This window comes from Aethalodelphis obliquidens, unplaced genomic scaffold, assembly GCF_003676395.1.
Source record: "Aethalodelphis obliquidens isolate GAN/ISIS:26980383/991018 unplaced genomic scaffold, ASM367639v1 scaffold161, whole genome shotgun sequence".
Taxonomy (NCBI): Eukaryota; Metazoa; Chordata; class Mammalia; order Artiodactyla; family Delphinidae; genus Aethalodelphis; species Aethalodelphis obliquidens.
In genome coordinates this window covers 11882-31945 of record NW_020838105.1, presented here as the reverse complement: position 1 = coordinate 31945, position 20064 = coordinate 11882, and the positions used below count along the sequence as shown (strand labels likewise).

At 47.0% G+C, this 20064-nt stretch overlaps 1 long non-coding RNA gene and 2 pseudogenes across 1 annotated transcript in view; 1 reads left to right on the top strand and 2 right to left on the bottom strand.

Moving 5' to 3' along the window:
* Window positions 1-6633, top strand: part of LOC113616561 (uncharacterized) — a 21071-nt gene extending 14438 nt beyond the window's left edge. Inside the window, exon 2 of the long non-coding RNA XR_003431339.1 lies at window positions 4121-6633. This is a non-coding gene — a long non-coding RNA (uncharacterized LOC113616561). The remainder of the gene's footprint in view (window positions 1-4120) is intronic.
* Window positions 6634-15075: 8442 nt separating this feature from the next.
* LOC113616563 (immunoglobulin heavy variable 1-8-like) lies at window positions 15076-15676 on the bottom strand (annotated as a pseudogene).
* A 2451-nt stretch (window positions 15677-18127) lies between these two features.
* Window positions 18128-18888, bottom strand: LOC113616562 (eukaryotic translation initiation factor 3 subunit J-like; annotated as a pseudogene).
* Between the last annotated feature and the right edge of the window lie 1176 nt (window positions 18889-20064).

Here is a 20064-nt window from a genome sequence, read left to right as displayed (position 1 = left end):
AGCTGGGCGGGAGGCGGGGGTCCAGGGCAGGTTCTGGAGCTGGGCGGAAAGGCGGGGGTCCAGGGCAGGTCTGGAGCTGGGCGGGAGGCGGGGTCCATTCTTGGCTGTGTGCTTAGCAGCCCTGCCGGCTCCTTGGGCCCCTGGAGACTGTGTCAGCCTCCCGAGTATGTGCTGGAGAGGGAACTGTGGTAACATTAGCAGGAGCTGAACAGCCTGTAACAGGGCAGCCATCACACGCCCATGGGCGATAGGAGAACCAGCAGAGGCCAGGGCCCCGTGGGGTTTCCGGATGGGCCCACAGCAGGGCAGACTCCAAAGGCACGTCTGCAGCGACTGTAAACAGTGGTCGCCTTCCCTCTGCCAATGCGTGAGCCCCAGGGCGGGGAGCTCAGGGTCTGGGGCAGAGAGCGTGCTGAGAACGTGCATGTGGGGACCTGTGGCCTGCGTAACCGGCTATTATGTTTCCCCCAAATGTTGTTTACATTAGCGGTTGCAAAAGAGAAGTCGGGGTTGACGGAGGCGTGTCTGAGAGACCCTTTCTGTGGCTGCAAGGAGCCCTGTGGAAGGGGCTGGGTCTCTCTCCCCAGTAGGGACGGGAGTCGCGGATCAAGAGGGTGAAGGGGACCTAAGAGGATGGAGGCGTGGGCCAGGGGGGCTTGCTCCTGGGTCACCCGCCCCGAGAGCAGAGGTGGGAGTGGGAGGCGTTGCCCAGGAGCGGGCACAGCGTGGGGGGCACAGAGGGGAGCGGGGCGGCCTCGGGGGTGGGTCCAGGCCTGGCCGCTCACGGCAGTGGTCGTGGAGGTGCTAGCAGAGGGCGCGCCGGATGCCACGGGCCTAACGGACGTGGGGAGGGAGACGCAGGACATACCGAGAGGCGGAGGTTGTCCCAGGATACCTGCGACCACGCCCTCATTTTCATGGCAATGCAGAAAGGCAAGCCTTAAGCGTAAGCTGAGAGCTGGGGTGTGGACCCTGCCGGGGTTCAGGCTTCAGAGCGGGTTAGAGCCTCGAGGGCCAGGAAACAGACTCCGAGGGGGCGTCTCGGGTGGGGCGTACTGGAGATCGGCAACAGCAGCAGAGGGAGGGGGCCCGGGTGCAGTAGCCAGCCAGCCCTAGAGCTCGACAAGGCTGCTTTCTCGTGGGGACAGGGAAGGACGAAATTGACTCAAGGCCTTGGGGCGAGCCTTTGAGTGCCCGGAGACACCCCGTGTCCTACCAGGTACCAGCTGTTCTCACTCGCTGAAGGGCGGATCCAGGGCTCATGGCCTCCTTCAGCTGGAGACCCAGGAGAAGGAGGGGGTCTCCAGGACCACCCTGCCCAGTCTGGTTCCGGGGAACTTGTCAGCCACACGCCGACTGAGAGTGGAACCCTGGGGGAAGCTGCAGAGTCTAAGTCGGCTTCGAGGGTCTGTACGCTATTGACAGGACCCCCGGTACCCGGAGGTGGACCAGTCCGTGGGGACCGTCTTGCTCCCAACGCCAGTGCGAAGGCAGCTTGCGCGTCGGGGCCGCGGGAGCCAAGGCGAGCGCGCAGGGCTGTTCCCGGAAGCCCGCTCGCTGCGGCAGCAGGAACTGAGGTGCGGACGGCGCCTGGAGGGGGTCTCGAGATGGGAGGCGCGGCAAGAGAGTACGGGGCCCTTACGATGTGATTCCGTCTGGCTCAGTCCCCTCTGTGTTTGGTGGCAGGCGGGGGTGTTACCGGGTGAGGAAGTCAAGACGAGAACACAGCTGTGAAAGCGTCGCCAGGGTTCGCGTCCTGGCTCTGCACAGAGAGGGGCTGGCCCGGTGCAGGCAGCGTGTGCTGGGCTCCGCGCTCCGCAGCCGCCGGCACCGCCTGCCCGTGAGGCCGGAGACCAGGCGGGCGTCTCCTTCAAGGACAGTAGGAACGAGGGCTTTCTTCTCCTTCCGTGTGACGGCATTTGATTACACGGCACAGGTCTACCTACAAGGATTGCTGGGCTACAAAGTAGGGATGGGTGTTCAGAAGGCCGATCGGTACCGGGTGGCTGAGATCTGCAGGTCGAGAGACCCCGACAGCCGGATCGGAGCCAGAGGTGTCAGGTAGAGACAAGTCCTCTGATCGCATGGCGATCAGTCCCTCATGGCGATCACTGGTCCCTCAGTCCAGACGTCCAGTTCCCAATCCTCTATTTCAAGTTTGATGGTGGGTTCTGGGGTGCAACTGAGGACCAGCTGCCCCTGTCAACTGGTGGGAAATTGTCCCTCAGGAGCAGAAATGGACCCTCTGAAGGAGCTGGTGTCTAGGGAGACTGATTTTCAAGTTTGCATTCTCATATGAGGACGGAACGCAGGACAATTGTTTTTTCGATGTTCTGGCTTTCACAGTACCTGCGTACTTTTGGAGGGCTTGGGAGGCTCTCTGGTTATTGAGAGAAGTGGATAGGCTTGGACTTAATCCAAGTGTCACACCTCTGTTTCTGCAGAGACTCAAGTTGTAAGCCCTATTCCCTCTTCTTCCCCTGCAAGCTATTTGGAAAGACTTGCGTGAGAGCATCTATAATATCACTGGGAGATTGTCCTGACCGTGCAAGAGCAGTCTCTGGATTTTCCTCTTTATATCGGAGACAAGGTTTCTGGCTCAGCAGAAATTAAATGATTTCAGTGCCCCGGGACCTCGGGTTTCCATGCAGCCCTTGAAAAGTCTGCACATTCTTCTCTCGATGGACATTGAGGTTGCTTCCATGTCTTGGCCATTGCAAACAGCACTGCAATGAACATTGAGGTGAATATATCCTTTCGGACCACGTTTTTCTCCAGGTATATGCCCAGGAGTGGGATTTCTGGGTCCTATGGTAGCTCTATTTTTAGTTTCTTAAGGAATCTTCATACTGTTCTCCATAGTGGCTACAACAATTTATGTTCCCACCAACTAACACAACATTGTTAATCAACTGTACTCCAATATAAAATAAAAAGTTTTTTTTTTAAAGAAAAGTCTGCACAGAGACTTGCACAAGCCCTAGAACATGCCCCTTCTCTCTGTGCAAAGAGGGGTTAGAGGGTGAATGGCCATTCACAACCCACGTGTGGGAGTTTCACACAGAAATGAGCCTTGCAGAGGCAGCCAGGACACTGAGGCTGAGGTCTCACCCTCTGCTAAAGGAAAAGGCTTCTGGGTGGGGAGTGGTTCTGGGGAGGTGAGGCGGGAGATGTGCCGAAGCCTTGTCTCTGGGGCAGAGTCTGCCGGGCAATGGGTGCTGTCTCCTGAGAAGCTCTCCGCTTGGTATGGACGTGGCTTTACAAACCTGCATTTCTTTTATAACTGAATATCATTTGCAAACATGGGATGGGATGCTCTGTGTTTAGACAGTTGGGGGGGGTCAAGAGCTGTCCCCGCCTCTGCTGGTTCTCCATCACCTTCGCCTCAAGATCATCCAAAGTGACCTATGTGGGGTGCACGCCCAGCCTGACTCTGAGCGGCCACTCGGGGGACAGGGGCTATTTCTCAGGGTACCTCTCAGACGGGGTGCCAGCTGCCTGGGCAGGGATTGTGCCCTCTGGGCTCTCCCTCCCTCCCTGGGATTGTCACCAAGGGACACAGGGCCAGAAACCACTGGCCATAGAGCTGAGAGCTGACAAAGACTGTCTCCTCCACCAAACTCCACGCAGGGTCCCCTGAGCTCTTTTTCAACTGGGCCTGGTTCTGGACTTCCTTTCCACATTCTGGACTGGACTTCCTTTCGGCATTCTTGTTCTGGACTTCCTTTCCACATGGTACAATTTTGGCAGGAATCTTGCTGAGTCAGCTCAATTGGAATTGCCCAACATCAGTATCTGATCACCTTCCTACCTGACCAGGTTCATCAGCCCCTGACACCCCCAGGTCATGTTCAAGCACCCTGTCTCACCTTCAGCAGGAATCCTGTGAGGTCGGTTTAGCCAGAGCCCACTACCCTGATGCTTCCTCTTAGTAACTTTCCACCCACCAACCCCCATCAGCTTCTTGGCTGTCAGTATCCACCTGCCCAAGCTGTATGTGGAGCTGGTCCCACTCAGGACCCCTATTGCGTGGCCCCTCCACCTGTCGTGATGTTCTCCCTGGAATAAGGTCTGTCTTACCATCTTCAACAAGTGTCACAAATCATTTTTTCTTCAACAGGTTCAAATCTGCAAGCCAGGGTGGGCCATGCTGCCCCACTGCCCCCTGACCTCCAACCTTTCTCTGGACACTGGCAGAGCTGGAGCAGAGGAGGGTGAGGGTCTCTGGGGACCCCCACCCCCAGCCAGCTCCTTCGGCTTCAGCAGCACAGCACATGAGGACAGGTGCAGCCTCCATGGACACTGCATGCTGCACCAGCCCCGTGCCCAAGTTGCCGAAGTTCGGGCGGCTGCTCCGTGCAGGTGCCTCAGGCAGAGGGGACTTCGTAATCCTTCTGTCCTCCCCCCTGGGCTGCTATTGAGGTGACAGAGATTGTCCTGGGATTGTGATAGGGGGCCTTTGTGGCGGGAAGGGCCTCTCGGTCCACTCTGGCGTATGCATGAAAGAGCTGGACTTCAGCGGGAGGGTCTGGAACCCTGTGCTTGTAACCTGTGCTCTATGTGGGCCCACTCCCCTTCCGTGAAGGGTCACGGTGCAGTGGCCTTTCAGGAGAGTGAGGGTCCATCCCCACAGGCCTGGAGTCAACATGTCTGAGAGCATCAGGACCAGAGAAAATCCAGACCCTTCTCGATAGCTCCGCCCACCCCCAGTCCCGCTGCTGCTGGCTTATTAGAATGGCTAAAATCCGCCAGTCTCACAACGCCCACTGTTGACCAGTATGGAGGACAATGGAAAAGCTCGTCATGGCTGGTGGAATGAAGGTTGATACAGTCACCTCGGAAGGCAGTGTGACATTTTCATATAAAGCTAACGTAGTTTTACACTACGAACGGCAATCGTGCGTCTAGGTGTCTACCTGACTGAACTGAAAATCCACGTCCACACAGAGCTGCACACAAATGCTTGCAGTAGCTTCATTCATAATGGCTGAAACTGGAAGCAGGAAGCTGTCCCTTCACAGGGGATGAATGGGCTCTCTGTGGTCCACACACGCGCGGGGACACTCTCGAGTGCTGGAAGAATGAGCTGTCGAACCTGAAGAGTCATCCATGAATCTTTTTTTTTTTTTAATGGATGGGAACTTCACATACCATGAAATTAACCATTTTACACCGAGCAGCTGAATAGCATCTAGTGTCACAATGCTGTGCTCTTCTCTCTAGTTCCCAAACCCTCCCATCACCCCGAAAGCAAGCCCTGCCCCCTTTAAGCAGTGGCTTCTGACCCCTCACTGAAGATATGGATGACTTTTGTGGGGAGTCTTGTCACCCTACAATATGAAAAAGTTTTCTATCTGTGAACACAGATGTCTTTACATTTATTTAGGGTGTCTTTAATTTCCTTTCATGTTTTGTGTTTTGTAGTTTTCAGTGTATGTGTCTCTCCTCTCCTTCGTTAAATTTATTCCTAGGCATTTAATTCTTTTAGATGCAACTTTAAATGGAATACTTTCTTCATTTCCTTTCTGGAGTGTCCCTGGATGGTGTGAATGAACCTTAAATGCATATGGCCAAGTGAAAGAATCCAGTTTTAAAGGGCCACATACTGTATGACTTCATTTATAAGCCACTCTGGAAAGGGCAAAACTATAATTAAGATAATGCTGTCAGTGGATCCAGGAATTGGGGGAAGGGTGTTGAACAGGTGAAGCACAGGTGATTTTTAAGGGTGGTGAAACTATTCTGTATGATATGCAACGGTGGGTCCACGACACGATGCCCTTGTCAAAAGCCATAGAGCTTTATGGCATAAAGAGTGAACCTTAACGCATACATTTAAAAAATCATTTAGGAGATCCTGAATCTCAGGATGGAATACAGACTGTAAAACCTGTCTACTGACATTACACATTTTGATACAGTGTACTGGCGGTGGCATCCTAGGTAACTTTCCAAACGCATGAGTTTGCAAGGGTGATGGTAGATGAGCGTCTGTTGGGGCTGCCATGCTGACCTCAGTGTGTCCACGTGGACACGTGCTGACTGCTCGGAACCACCGCATGTGCATCCTGGGACCCAACCACTAGGTACCGGGAGGCACCTGGTACGGGCTTCTCGCTGTTGGGCCAGAGGTTCCAGACGACAGGGAGGAAGGCTAGAGAGGTCCGTGAGGCTTTGGGTTAGCGCTGGACACACCGCTGTGTTCTCAAGTTTAGTTGCATATAGGTAGAGAAGACTAGGTTCAGAAATACTGGTAGACACCAGTGTGTACCTGGGGCGGGACACACGCATTTCCTTGCTCTGTCAGCTAAGCCATCATAGAAGTAATGATAGCCCAGTAGGTTGAGCACATCTATCACCAAACTCCTGGTTTCTGATAACATTCCATGACCAAAGAAAACAGAATTAATTAGAGAAAAGGCTAATTCCAGCGCTTGGAGAAGGAGCATGCAAGACAAGGCTAGGGCATCTTTTGTACACAGTTCCACAACCTAAAGAATCTTCCAAAACACAAAACCACAGAGGAATTTCAAAAGGATACAGGAGCCAACCCCAAAGTTTAGCCAGCTTCAGGCTAAGACTGGAAAAATTGGAACAAAATTAAAATGTCGTGTTTAATTTTTTTTAACACTACTCAAGTTCTTAATTTAATTTTATTTTTTTAACATCTTTATTGGAGTATAATTGCTTTACAATGGTGTGTTAGTTTCTGCTGTATAACAAAGTGAATAAGCTATAAGTATTCATATATCCCCATATCCCCTCCATCTTGAATCTCCCTCCCACCCTCTCTATCCCACCCCTCTAGGCGGTCACAAAGCACCGAGATGATCTCCCTGTGCTATGCAGCTGCTTCCCACTAGCTATCTATTTTACATTTGGTAGTGTATATATGTCAATGGTACTCTCTCACTTCGTCCCAGCTTACCCTTCCCCCTTCCCGTGTCCACAAGTCCATTCTCTACATCTGCATCTTTATTCTTGTCCTGCCTCTAGGTGCTTCAGAACTTTTTTTTAGATTCCATATATATGTGTTAGCATACGGTATTTGTCTTTCTCTTTCTGACTTACTTCACTCTGTATGACAGACTCTAGGTCCATCCATCTTACTACAAATAACTCAATTTCGTTTCTTTTTATGGCTGAGTAATATCCCATTGTATATATGTGCAACTTCTTCTTTATCCATTCATCTGTCGATGGACACATAGGTTGCTTCCATGTCCTGGCTATTTTAAATAGAGCTGCAATGACATTGTGGTACATGACTCTTTTTGAATTACAGTTTTTTCAGGGTATATGCCCAGTAGTGGGATTGCTGGGTCTATGGTAGTTATATTTTTAGTTTTTTAAGGAACGTCCATACTGTTCTCCATAGTGGCTGTATCAATTTACATTCTCACCAACAGTGCAGGAGGGTTCCTTTTTCTCCACACCCTCTCCAGCATTTGCTGTTTGTAGATGATTTGATGATGGCCATTCTGACTGTTGTGAGGTGATACCTCATTGTAGTTTTGATTTGCATTTCTCTGATGATTAGTGATGTTGAGCATCCTTTCATGTGTCTGTTGGCAGTCTGTATATCTTCCTTGGAGAAATGTCTATTTAGGTCTTCTGCCCATTTTTGGGTTGGGTTGCTTGTTTTTTTTTGTTATTGAGCTGCATGAGCTGCCTGTAAATTTTGGAGATTAATCCTTTGTCAGTTGCTTCATTTGCAAATATTTTCTCCCATTCTGAGGTTGTTTTTTGGTCTTGTTTATGGTTTCCTTTGCTGTGCAAATACTTTTAAAAGTTTCATTAGGTCCCATTTGTTTATTTTTGTTTTTATTTCCATTTCTGTAGGAGGTGGGTCAAAAAGGATCTTGCTGTGATTTATGTCATAGAGTGTTCTGCCTATGTTTTCCTCTAAGATTTTACAGTGTCCGGCCTTACATTTAGATCTCTAATTCATTTTGAGCTTATTTTTGTGTATGGTGTTAGGGAGTGTTCTAATTTCATTCTTTTACATGTAGCTGTCTAGTTTTCCCAGCACCACTTATTGAAGAGGCTGTCTTTTCTCCATTGTATATTTTGCCTCCTTTATCAAAGATAAGGTGACTATAGGTGCGGGGGTTTCTCTCTGGGCTTTCTATCCTGTGCCATTGATCTATATTTCCGTTTTTGTGCCAATACCATACTGTCTTGATTACTGTAGCTTTGTAGTATAGTCTGAAGTCTGGGAGCCTGATTCCTCCAGCTCCGTTTTTCTTTCTCAAGATTGTTTGGCTATTCAGGGTCTTTTGTGTTTTCATACAAATTGTGAAATTTTTTGTTCTAGTTCTGTGAAAAATGCCATTGGTAATTTGATAGGGATTGCATTGAATCTGTAGATTGCTTTGGGTAGTAGAGTCATTTTCACAATGTTGATTCTTCCAATTCATTTGATTCATGATTCTCCATCTGTTTGTATCATCTTTAATTTCTTTCATCAGTGTCTTATAGTTTTCTGCATACAAGTCTTTTGTCTCCTTAGGTAGGTTTATTCCTAGATATTTTATTCTTTTTGTTGCAATGGTAAATGGGAGTGTTTCCTTAATTTCTCTTTCAGATTTTTCATCATTAGTGTATAGAAATACAAGAGATTTCTGTGCATTAATTTTGTACCCTGCTACTTTACCAAATTCATTGATTAGCTCTTGTAGTTTTCTGGTAGCATCTTTAGGATTCTCTATGTATAGTATCATGTCATCTGCAAACAGTGACAGCTTTAGTTCTTCTTTTCCAATTTGGGTTCCTTTTATTTCTTTTTCGTCTCTGATTGCTGAGGCTAAAACTTCCAAAACTATGTTGAATAATAGTGGTGAGAGTGGACAACCTTGTCTCGTTCTTGATCTTAGAGGAAATGGTTTCAGTGTTTCACCATAGAGAATGATGTTTGATGTGGGTTTGTCATATATGGCCTTTATTATGTTGAGGTAAGTTCCCCCATGCCTACATTCTGGAGGGTTTTATCATAAATGGGTGTTGAATTTTGTCAAAAGTTTTTCTGCATCTATTGAGATGAACATATGGTTTTTCTTCTTCAATTTGTTAATATGGTGTATCACATTGATTGAATTGCATATATTGAAGAATCCTTGCATTCCTGGGATAAACTCCACTTGATCATGGTGTATGATCCTTTCAATGTGCTGTTGGATTCTGTTTGCTAGTATTTTGTTGAGGATTTTTGCATCTATGTTCATCAGTGATATTGGCCTGTAGTTTTCTTTCTTTGTGACATCTTGTCTGGTTTTGGTATCAGGGTGATGGTGGCCTCGTAGAATGAGTTTGGGAGTGTTCCTCCCTCTGCTATATTTTGGAAGAGTTTGAAAAGGATTGATATTAGCTCTTCTCTAAACATTTGATAGAATTCACCTGTGAAGCCATCTGGTCCTGGGCTTTTGTTTGTTGGAAGATTTTTAATCACAGTCTCAATTTCAATGCTTGTGATTGGTCTGTTTATATTTTTTATTTCTTCCTCGTTCAGTCTCGGAAGGTTTTGCTTTTCTAATAATTTGTCCATTTCTTCCAGGTTTTACATTTTATTGACATATAGTTGCTTGTAGTAATCTGTCATGATCCTTTGTATTTCTGCAGTGTCAGTTATTACTTCTCTTTTTTCAATTCTAATTCTATTGATTTGAGTCTTCTCGCTTTTTTTCTTGGTGAGTCTGGCTAATGGTTTATCAATTTTGTTTATCTTCTCAAAGAACCAGCTTTTAGTTTTACTGATCTTTGCTATTGTTTCCTTCATTTCTTTTTCATTTATTTCTCCTCTGATCTTTATGATCTCTTTCCTTCTGCTAACTTAGGGGTTTTTTTTGTTCTTCTATCTCTAATTGCTTTAGGTGTAAGGTTAGGTTTTTTATTTGAGATGTTTCTTGAGGTAAGATTGTATTGCTCTAAACTTCACTCTTAGAACTGCTTTTGCTGCATCCTATAGGTTTTGGGTTGTCGTGTTTTCATTGTCATTTGTTCCTAGGTATTTTTTGATTTCCTCTTTGATTTCCTCAGTGATCTCTTGCTAATTTAGTAGTGTACTGTTTCGCTTCCATGTATCTGTATTTTTTACAGATGTTTTTTCCTATAATTGATATCTAGTCTCATAGTGTTCTTGTTGGAAAAGATACTTGATAGGATTTCAATTTTGTTAAATTTACCAAGGCTTGATTTGTGACCCAAGATATGATCTATCCTGGGGAATGTTCTATGAGCACTTGAGAAAAATGTGTATTCTGTTGTTTCTGGATGGAATGTCATATAAATATCAATTAAGTCCATATTGTTTAATGTATATTTAAAGTTTGTGTTTCCTTATTTATTTTCATTTTAGATGACTTGTTCATTGGTGAAAGTGGGGTGTTAAAGTCCCCTACTATGATTGTGTTACTGTTGATTTCCCCTTTTACGGCTGTTAGCACTTAAGTATTGAGGTGCTCCTCTGTTGGGGGCATAAATATTTACAATTGTTATATCTTCTTTTGGACTGATCCCTTGATGATTATGTTATGTCCTTCTTTGTCTCTTGTAATAGTTTTTAATTTATAGTCTGTTTTGTCTGATATGAGAATTGCTACTTCAGCTTTCTTTTGATTTCCATTTGCATGGAATATCTTCCTTCAGCCCCTCACTTTCAGTCTGTATGTGTCCCTAGGTCTGAAGTGGGTTTCTTGTAGACAGGATATATATGGGTCTTGTTTTTGTATCCATTCAGCCAGTCTGTGTCTTTTGGTTGGAGCATTTGATCCATTTACATTTAAGGTAGTTATCAATACATATGTTCCTATTACCATTTTCTTCATTGTTTTGGGTTTGTTGTTTTAGGTCTTTTCTTTCTCTTGTGTTTCCTGTGTAGAGGATTGCCTTTACCATTTTTTGTAATGCTGGTTTGGTGGTGCTGAGTTCTCTTAGCTTTTGCTTGTCTGTAAAGGTTTTAATTTCTCCATCAAATCTGAATGAGATCTTTGCTGGGTAGAGTAATCTTGGTTGTAGGTTTTTCCTTTTCATCACTTTAAATATGTCCTGCCACTCCCTTCTGGCTTGCAGAGTTTCTGCTGAAAGATCAGTTATTAACCTTATGGGGATTCCCATGTATGTTATTTGTTGTTTTTCCCTTGCTGCTTTTAATATTTTTTCTTTGTATTTAATTTTTGATAGTTTATTTAATATGTCTTGGCATGTTTCTCCTTGGATTTATCCTGTGTGGGACACTCTGCACTTCCTGGACTTGTTTGACTCTTTCCTTTCCCATATTAGGGAAGTTTTCAACTATAATCTCTTCAAATATTTTCTCAGTCCCTTTCTTTTTCTCTTCTTCTGGGACCCCTATAATTCGAATGTTGGTGTGTTTAATGTTTTTCCAGAGGTCTCTGAGACTGTCCTCAATTCTTTTTATTCTTTTTTCTTTATTCTGCTCTGCAGTAGTTATTTCCACTATTTTGGCTTCCAGCTCACTTATCCGTTCTTCTGCCTCAATTATTCTGCTACTGATTCTTTCTAGAGAATTTTCAATTTTATTTATTGTTTGTTCATCATTGTTTGTTTGCTCTTTAGTTCTTCTAGGTCCTTATTAAACTTTTCTTGTATTTTCTCCATTCTATTTCCAAGATTTTGAATCATCTTTACTATCATCACTCTGAATTCTTTTTCAGGTAGACTGCCTATTACCTCTTCATTTGTTAGGTCTGGTGGGGTTTTGCCTTGCTCCTTCATCTAATGTGTGTTTCTCTGTCTTCTCATTTTGGTTAACTTACTGTGTTTGGGGTCTCCTTTTTGCAGGCTACAGGTTTTTAGTTTCCATTGTTTTTTGTGTCTGCCCCAGTGGCTAAGGTTGTTTCAGTGAACTGTGTAGGCTTCCTGGTGGAGGGGACTGGTGCCTGTGTTGTGGTGGATGAGGCTGAATCTTGTCTTTCTGGTGGGCAGGATCACATCCAGTGGTGTGTTTTGGGGTGTCTGTGACCTTATTATAATTTTAGGCAGCCTCTCTGCTAATGGGTGCGGTTGTGTTCCTGTCTTGCTAGTTGTTTCGCATGGGGCATCCAGGACTGCAGCTTGCTGGTCATTGAGTGGAGCTGGGTCTTAGAGTTGAGATGCAAATCTCTGGGAGAGGTTTCTCCATTTGATATTATGTGGAGCCGGAAGGTCTCTGGTGGACCAATGTCCTGAACTCGGCTCTCCCACCTTAGAGGCACAGGCCTGACACTAGGCCGGAGCACCAAGAACCTGTCAGACACACAGCTCAGAAGAACAGGGAGAAAGAAAGAAAGAAAGAAAGAAAAAAATCAAATAGAATAGAATAAAGTTATTAAAATAAAAAATTAGAAAAATTATTTAAAAAATTAAAAAGTAATAATAAAAGAAAGAAAGAAGAGAGCAACCAAGCCAAAACACAAATACACCAATGATAACAAGCGCTAAAAACTATACAAAAAAAAGGCCCAAAAAACAAACAAGCAAAAATGGACAGACAGAACCCTGGGAAAATGGTAAAAGCAAAGCTATACAGATAAAGTCACACAAAGAAGCATTCAGATACAGACTCACAAAAAGAGAAAAAGGAAAAAAAAAATCTATCTATCTATCTATATATATAAAAAGGAAGAGATCAACCAAATCAATAAACAAATCTACCAATGATAATAAACTCTAACTAGTAAACTAAGATAAACATAAAACCGAAAGGAATTAGATGCAGAAAGCAAACCCCATGTGTACAGTTGCTGCCAAAGGCCACCTCCTTAATTTGGGATGATTCGTTGTCTATTCATGTATTCCACAGATGCAGGTACATCAAGTTGATTGTGGAGATTTAATCCGCTGCTCCTGAGGCTGCTGGGAGAGATTTCCCTTTCTCTTCTTTGTTCGCACAGCTCCCGGGGCTCAGCTTTGGATACGGCCCCGCCTCTGCATGTAGGTCACCTGAGGGCGTCTGTTCTTCGCTCAGACAGGACGGGGTTAAAGGTGCCGCTGATTTGGGGGCTCCGGCTCACTCAGGCCCGGGGGGAGGGAGGGAGGGGCATGGAGGCGGGGCGGACCTGCGGCGGCAGAGGCCGGCGTGACGTTGCACCAGCCTGAGGCGCGCGGTGCGTTCTTCTGGGGAAGTTGTCCCTGGATCCCGGGACCCTGGCAGTGGCGGGCTGCACAGGCTCCCCGGAAGGGAGGTGTGGAGAGTGACCTGTGCTCTCACACAGGCTTCTTGGTGGCGGCAGCAGCAGCCTTAGCATCTCATGCCCGTCTCTGGGGTCCGCGCTGTTAGCCGCGGCTCGCGCCGTCTCTGGAGCTCCTTTAAGCGGTGCTCTTAATCTCCTCTCCTCGTGCACCAGGAGACAAAGAGGGAAGAAAAAGTCACTTGCCTCTTCGGCAGGTCCAGACATTTTCCCAGACTCCCTCCCGGCTAGCCGTGGCGCACTAAACCCTTCAGGCTGTGTTCACGCCGCCAACCCCAGTCCTCTCCCTGCGCTCCGACCGAAGCCCGAGCCTCAACTCCCAGCCCCGCCCGCTCCGGCGGGTGAGCAGACGAGCCTCTCGGGCTGGTGAGTGCCGGTCGGCGCAGATCCTCTGTGCGGGAATCTCTCCGCTTTGCCCTCCGCACCCCTGTTGCTGAGCTCTCCTCCGTGGCTCCGAAGCTTTCTCCCTCCGCCACCCGCAGTCTCCACCCGCGAAGGGGCTTCTAGTGTGTGGAAACCTTTCCTCCTTCACAGCTCCCTCCCACTGGTGCAGGGCCCGTCCCTATTCTTTTTTTTTTTTTTTTTTTTTGTGGTACACGGGAGCACAGCTCCGGACACGCAGGCTCAGCGGCCACGGCTCACGGGCCCAGCCGCTCCGCGGCATGTGGGATCTTCCCGGACCGGGGCACGAACCCGTGTCCCCTGCATCGGCAGGCGGACTCTCAACCACTGTGCCGCCAGGGAAGCCCCCCGTCCCTATTCTTTTGTCTCTGTTTATTCTTTTTCCTTTTGCCCTAACCAGGTACGTGGGAAGTTTCTTGCCTTTTGGGAGGTCTTCTGCCAGCGTTCAGTAGGTGTTCTGTAGGAGTTGTTCCACGTGTGGATGTATTTCTGGCGTATCTGTGGGGAGGAAGGTGATCTCCGCGTCTTACTCCTCCGCCGTCTTGAAGGCCTCTCCCTTCTGTTTAGTTTTAATTCAAAGTGCAGAATAAAGATCCAAGAGTCCATACAGACATTAACAGATGATTGAAGGGATAAAGCATGCGGAGGAGAAGAGACCAGTCTCCCCCAGAGAAGAATCCCACATAATTCCATGTTCCCCATTCTTCCATTTCAAGGTTAAGGAGCATCGACCCTGCCCGTTGAGGGTGGCCTGCACTCAGAAACTTAGGAGAACTTCTGGGTGTCCTTAAATTTGTCAACAAGTTTTTAGACATAAGACCGAAAGCACGATCCATGGGAAAGAATTGATACATTAGAAAGCATCACAATGAAAAACATTTGTTCTCTGAAAGCCCCTGTTAAGGGAATCTAATGGCAAGCCACAGACTGGAAAGATATATTTTCAAATAGCATATTTGGTAAGAACTTGTGCTGTGAATGCACACGAACACTCATAACTGAACCAAAGAAAGTAAGCAAGCCAATTAAAAGTGGACCGAATTTCTGAACTCACCAAGAAAGATGGACAGATGGCAAATAAGCACTTGGAAAGGTGCGCCATGTCACGTCATCAGGGACCGCAAGCTGCAACAACTGTGAGGTACCACTGCACGCTGAGAGGCTGGAACGCAGAACATGGACGCACCAGGCTCTGGTGAGGACCTGGGCCACAGGAGCGCTCGCTCATGGCTGGGGGTGTAATGTGGCTAAAGCACCTGCAACACGTGTTAGCGCCTCTCCATGGAGATAAGCCTGGACTGCCCATGGGGTGGAGCAGTTTGCTCTCAGCTAGGTCCCCAAGTCACTTAAAGACTCAGGTCCACACAACAGCCTCCTGGAAAGGCTCGTACCTGCGTTATTCACTCGAGCTTCTCCGTAGTCCCTAAATTTTGCTTAGGGAGTTTATTGTACGGAACATTCCTCCTATACCAGTAAACACATGTTTCTAATCCCGTTTTCTCTGGAAGGCTTTAATCCAATCATCCCTGTGTTTCCTCAGTCCCAGCACAGCTGCCCTGTCCCTCAGGCTTCTGAAACACTCAGGATACAGGTTATCACATTGTATGTTTGCATAGTAAGACATGGCTGTGTCCTCAGATCTCGGACTGCTCAGCTCCATGTCGGCTGTGCTGGTGGAAGTGTCCACAGTCAAGGCTTCTCTGCCCTTCAACTATAGTGCATAGCCTGTGTCACCATCGTTAGGGGAGATTTGTCCATCCACTCAAGCCCTTGTTGAGGGGCATGTGGCACCCAGATCATAGTGTAGCTGGTGAAGGCATATCCAGAAACCTTGCAGGAGACCTTCCCTGATACCCCAGGTCCTCAGCTCAGCCCCAGACTGCACCAGCTGGACCTGGGAGTGGACAGCTGTGGACAAGAGACAGAAGTAGGTGGAACGTCCCTTCACTGATCCTAGATCCCTCCTCAACCCAGAGACCAGGGAGCCCCTTACCTGTAGCCACTGTGACCAGGAAGAGGACTCTCCAGCCCCAGTCCATGGTGAGGGCTGTGCTCTTGGGGTTCTTGTGGAGGAAGGGGTGTTGTTGTTAGGTGATGTTCTCAGGGCTCGGAACATCCATATTTAACCTAGGACACACCAGCTCATTTGCATATTCATGAAGCTGAAAATTTTGTATTTAATACATGGACCATCTTACAAGAAGCAGACTGATGACCCCTAAACCATGCTTAGTGGGAGGCTGAGAGTCCACATCCTCACCCTCGTTTGAGGACATGCATCCCCTGCCATGTTCCTAAACACTGTACACGCAGAGCGCCTCCCACTGAGGGACCCGCCCACATAGGACAAGGTCCTCATTGTGAACCAGCCTTTGAATGACACGGACGCCTGAACCTGTTCTGGGCTTTCATGTCTGAATATCCTATTTCTGGAATCAGTGTGTCCCCAAAATCTGCAACCACTGGGTAAACAAACAGGCAAACAAACACACACACACACACAGACATACATATCTTGAAGCCCTGCTTCTCATTGTCTTATTGAGTTAGGTAAGTGTTTTCAATAGGACCCAATATTAAACACTTCAGCAGTCCTTGTCCTACTAATTATTGTTTTCTTCCCCCAGTTTCAAAGGAATTTAATATTATTTACATAGCTAAGGAACAGATGATACATTTCCATTTATTAGAAACTGACCTGTATAATAAAATAGATTTTAAATTCAGTGTATGTCATTATTACTGCTAAGGAAATCTTAGCCCTTGTCTGCCTTAAAACAATCTTTATTGGCTGTAATTATTGCTGTGTAGTCACTGCTTTCGGTTAATTCCTCAAATCATTTAGATGGTCCTGTCTTCCACTTAGCGGTCTACAGAGCTTTGACTGAGGCTCCTACTTCCTGTGTAAGAGAAATTTAAAACATTTTTTGCTCTGTCCCTACTTTTTATTCTGTGGCAGTTTCAAAATAGGACTCCAGCCACAGATTTGGTTAAATTGCTTAAAAGAAAATATATAACAGAGAAGATCACCCAATCTCTGCTTACAGCCACAACCTGAGTTATAAGCTCAATTACTCCAAATAAATAGTTCTTCTAGGTACTTAATTAGGCCTTAGTACCTACACAACCAAGCAATTTCCCCAAATAAACAAGAAGAGGAAGGCAGCTCCATGCCGTCGTTGCTCTCGGGAGACACTATTAAGGGCCTCGCAAAGCATTTTTGTTTTAAAACTGCGTCTACTCATCAAGCACTGATTAAGCTTTATAAATATACAGAGAACTCTAGTCCCAAAAGCTTTGTTCTATACTCTCCAAAAATATCTCTTAGGAGGTAACACAAAATTTAAGTCCTCACAATAGTGACTTTATTAAACTAGTTGCTTTATAAAACATTGCACGGCTTCCCTGGTGGCGCAGTGGTTGGGAGTCCGCCTGCCGATGCAGGGGACACGGGTTCGTGCCCTGGGCCGGGAAGATCCTACATACCGCGGAGCGGCTGGGCCCGTGAGCCATGGCCGCTGAGCCTGCGTGTCCGGAGCCTGTGCTCTGCAACGGGAGAGGCCACGACAGTGAGAGGCCCGCGTACCAATAGGGAGGGTGGGAGGGAGGGAGACGCAAGAGGGAAGAGATATGGGAACATATGTATATGTATAACTGATTCACTTTGTTATAAAGCAGAAACTAACACACCGTTGTAAAGCAATTATACCCCAATAAAGATGTTCAAAACAAAACAAAAAAACATTGCGGATGTCATAATTGTTAACATAACAATTTACCAAACTGTAGTTAAGTGGCGCAGTTTGCTGAACACGTTTTATAAAGGAAAGGAAATGCCAAAACCCTATTAAAGCTTATCCACTGCAGCCTCGGAGAACAAAGGAGATTTGTTTCTCAGACACTTAAATCAGGCAAACAAAGCAGGTGAGGAGCTTCCCTCCCCCATCTGAAGCACTCCATCAGTAGAACAGTCTGATAAATAGAAACTAGACAGCCTATGCGTCCAAGAGATTCCACAACTTGGTAATGCAATAATGGAGAGGTTTATCTTCTTCAGCTTCAAGGTTGGAGGGTTTTGGTCATTTAATTTTTAAGTATCAAACTCGTGCTTTTCAGCCGTAGTATCTTCACTCTGAGATAAGCAGTCTTCTTCACAATGTATTTTTAATATTCTCACGCTCAATTTTAAGACAAAGCAATTTTAATACTAGGTGCACACCCCATGCCCTTGCAGCAGACTGCTTTTCTTGACAAGTTATGAAGTAGTTCAAGGAGGTATGGTTAAGGCTGTATTACTGAATGGTGCTGGTAAATACTACACAATTTTTTGTCATGTTGCAACTTTTGTTTCCAATTTAGTGACTGCTGCTATGGAATCAGATAGCAGCAACAACATTATTAGGTCTGTGTTTTTAAACTATGATTTAGTAGCAATGGAGGTTCCCAATTTTAACCCCTTGGCAGCAAGTTCCAAGTTCCCTCATTTGCACGTTAGCACCTAAGTGTCAAGGGGTTAAATAACCAGCACAAAAGATACCGCACTTCTGATTGTAGCATTTGGCAGAACTGAAAGGAAAGGAAGTTGTGCTACATGTTGAAGGGATTGTGGGCAAGTGAAAGAAGACACCAGGAGAAGATAAAATGTCACATGAAGTCTTCATAGTCTTGTACATAACCTCCATCATAACCACCATGATCTGCCAGACCGTCTTTCATGGTAGCCTTTAATCCCCCTCTGGGCACCACGCCTTTCTTCTGCTTTTTGGCTTTGCTTTTCTTGCTTCTGTTTTCCACTGCAAAGTACAGTCAATGAATTGGTAATCTTTTTCAAGTCATCAATTTCCAATGAAATACACACATCTCAAACTAAGGCTTCCAAAAAACTGGCATAATATAGTGATTTTTCATATTGTGCAATTTTATCTTTTAGTAACGTTCCAAACTCTGTGAAGGCATCTCTTGAAGATGGGTTCATAGCATCTATTCCATAAACTGTATTATTAACACCAAAAGTTTCTTTCGCTACTTCGAGGTCTGACTCTTCCTGTAATTTCTTTAGCCGCAGTTTATCTGCTAATTGCTCTGGTGTTAGCACTCTAGGTTCTCCAGGTTCTTCTAACTTGACGTCCTCGTCCTCGTCCTCGCCTTCCAAGTGGTCCCCGCCGGCGGTGCCGCCGCCCCCCACCTTCCGCACCGGGTCTTCCACGGAGAACGTGGCCGCGTCCCAGGAGTCGGAGTCCCCCGCCGCCGCCGCCGCCGCCATCTCAAGCCGGGTGTGAGCCTAATTATTGTTTTAATTGAAAAGAGGAGACTCAGCCTCTGAGAGCAAACCCCTCCCCCGTCCCCTCTGCGCCCGCGCCTGGGCTGCAACCCTGTGCTGGGTGGTCCTGAGCGTCCCCTGCAGCCCAGCGCATACCCTGCAGGGGAGGATCCTGCCTGGGCTCACAGGGCAGTTACCTTCCAGCGTCTCTAGTCCAGTATTAAATGGCTGTTTTCTGCCTTCAGAATATTCTTTTAGAGACAACATATTATTTTTAATCATCTCTAGAAATAGCCTCAATAAATCCACATACTCCGTAGGGAGACCCCAAACAAGAATTTTATGAAAACACCAGGGAGCCCCTTCCCTGGATCTGTGGATGCACTGATGCAGTTGACACTTATAGTGAGTCCAGACACTCTCAAGGACTTTGGGGGCCTCTCATCTCCTGGAGGCTCCTATGGTCTAATATTATGTCAGAGAATAGCTGAGCATAGAAATCATGGGGCTCAATGCCCACTCACCCTCTACTATTCCCATAACACACACACACACACACACAGCCTGATGTTGGCAGCAATGATCCCAAATTTGTCTTTCTTCCCTGAATCTAGCACAGGGGCTGTGCCCCTCCCACTGGCACTAAGCCTAGGTGTGTGACTTGACTTGACAAACAGAACAAATGCAAGTAGACAAAGAAAGGTGCACACACATTGGGCTTGCCTGTTTCTGCAGCACCTGGAGCCCTGCAGGGGCCCCATAAGAAGGGACCAGGCTTTGCCCCACATTGTCAGAAACCAGTTCAATCACCCCCTGGATAACTCAAAGCAGTGCAGCTGGGGGTCCCCTAGTGACCGCACCTGTGGAGGGGAGACCCCTGAGAGGTCGAAAGAGGAGAAGGCAGAGCCCCTGTCACCCAGCTCAGGTGATGCTCCTCTGTGGGGTGACCTGCATGAGGAGGCAGCGCTGGGCAGGTGAGCTAGGTCGGCTGTGTGAGTTGTACCCTGGCAGGGCACCTCTTCACCAGGACGGCCACAGGTGCCTCCATCCTTGGGCTCCATCCTGCTGGTCACCTCCCCTCCTGACCACCTGCCCCGAGGACCTCAGGACCTGGCCTCTGATGGGGAGACAGGCCTACTACTTAGTCAACCACGTCCACTCCACCAAGTCCCTGTGACAAACCTGCTTCCCTTTCTGGTTCTGAGTCTCTGGTGA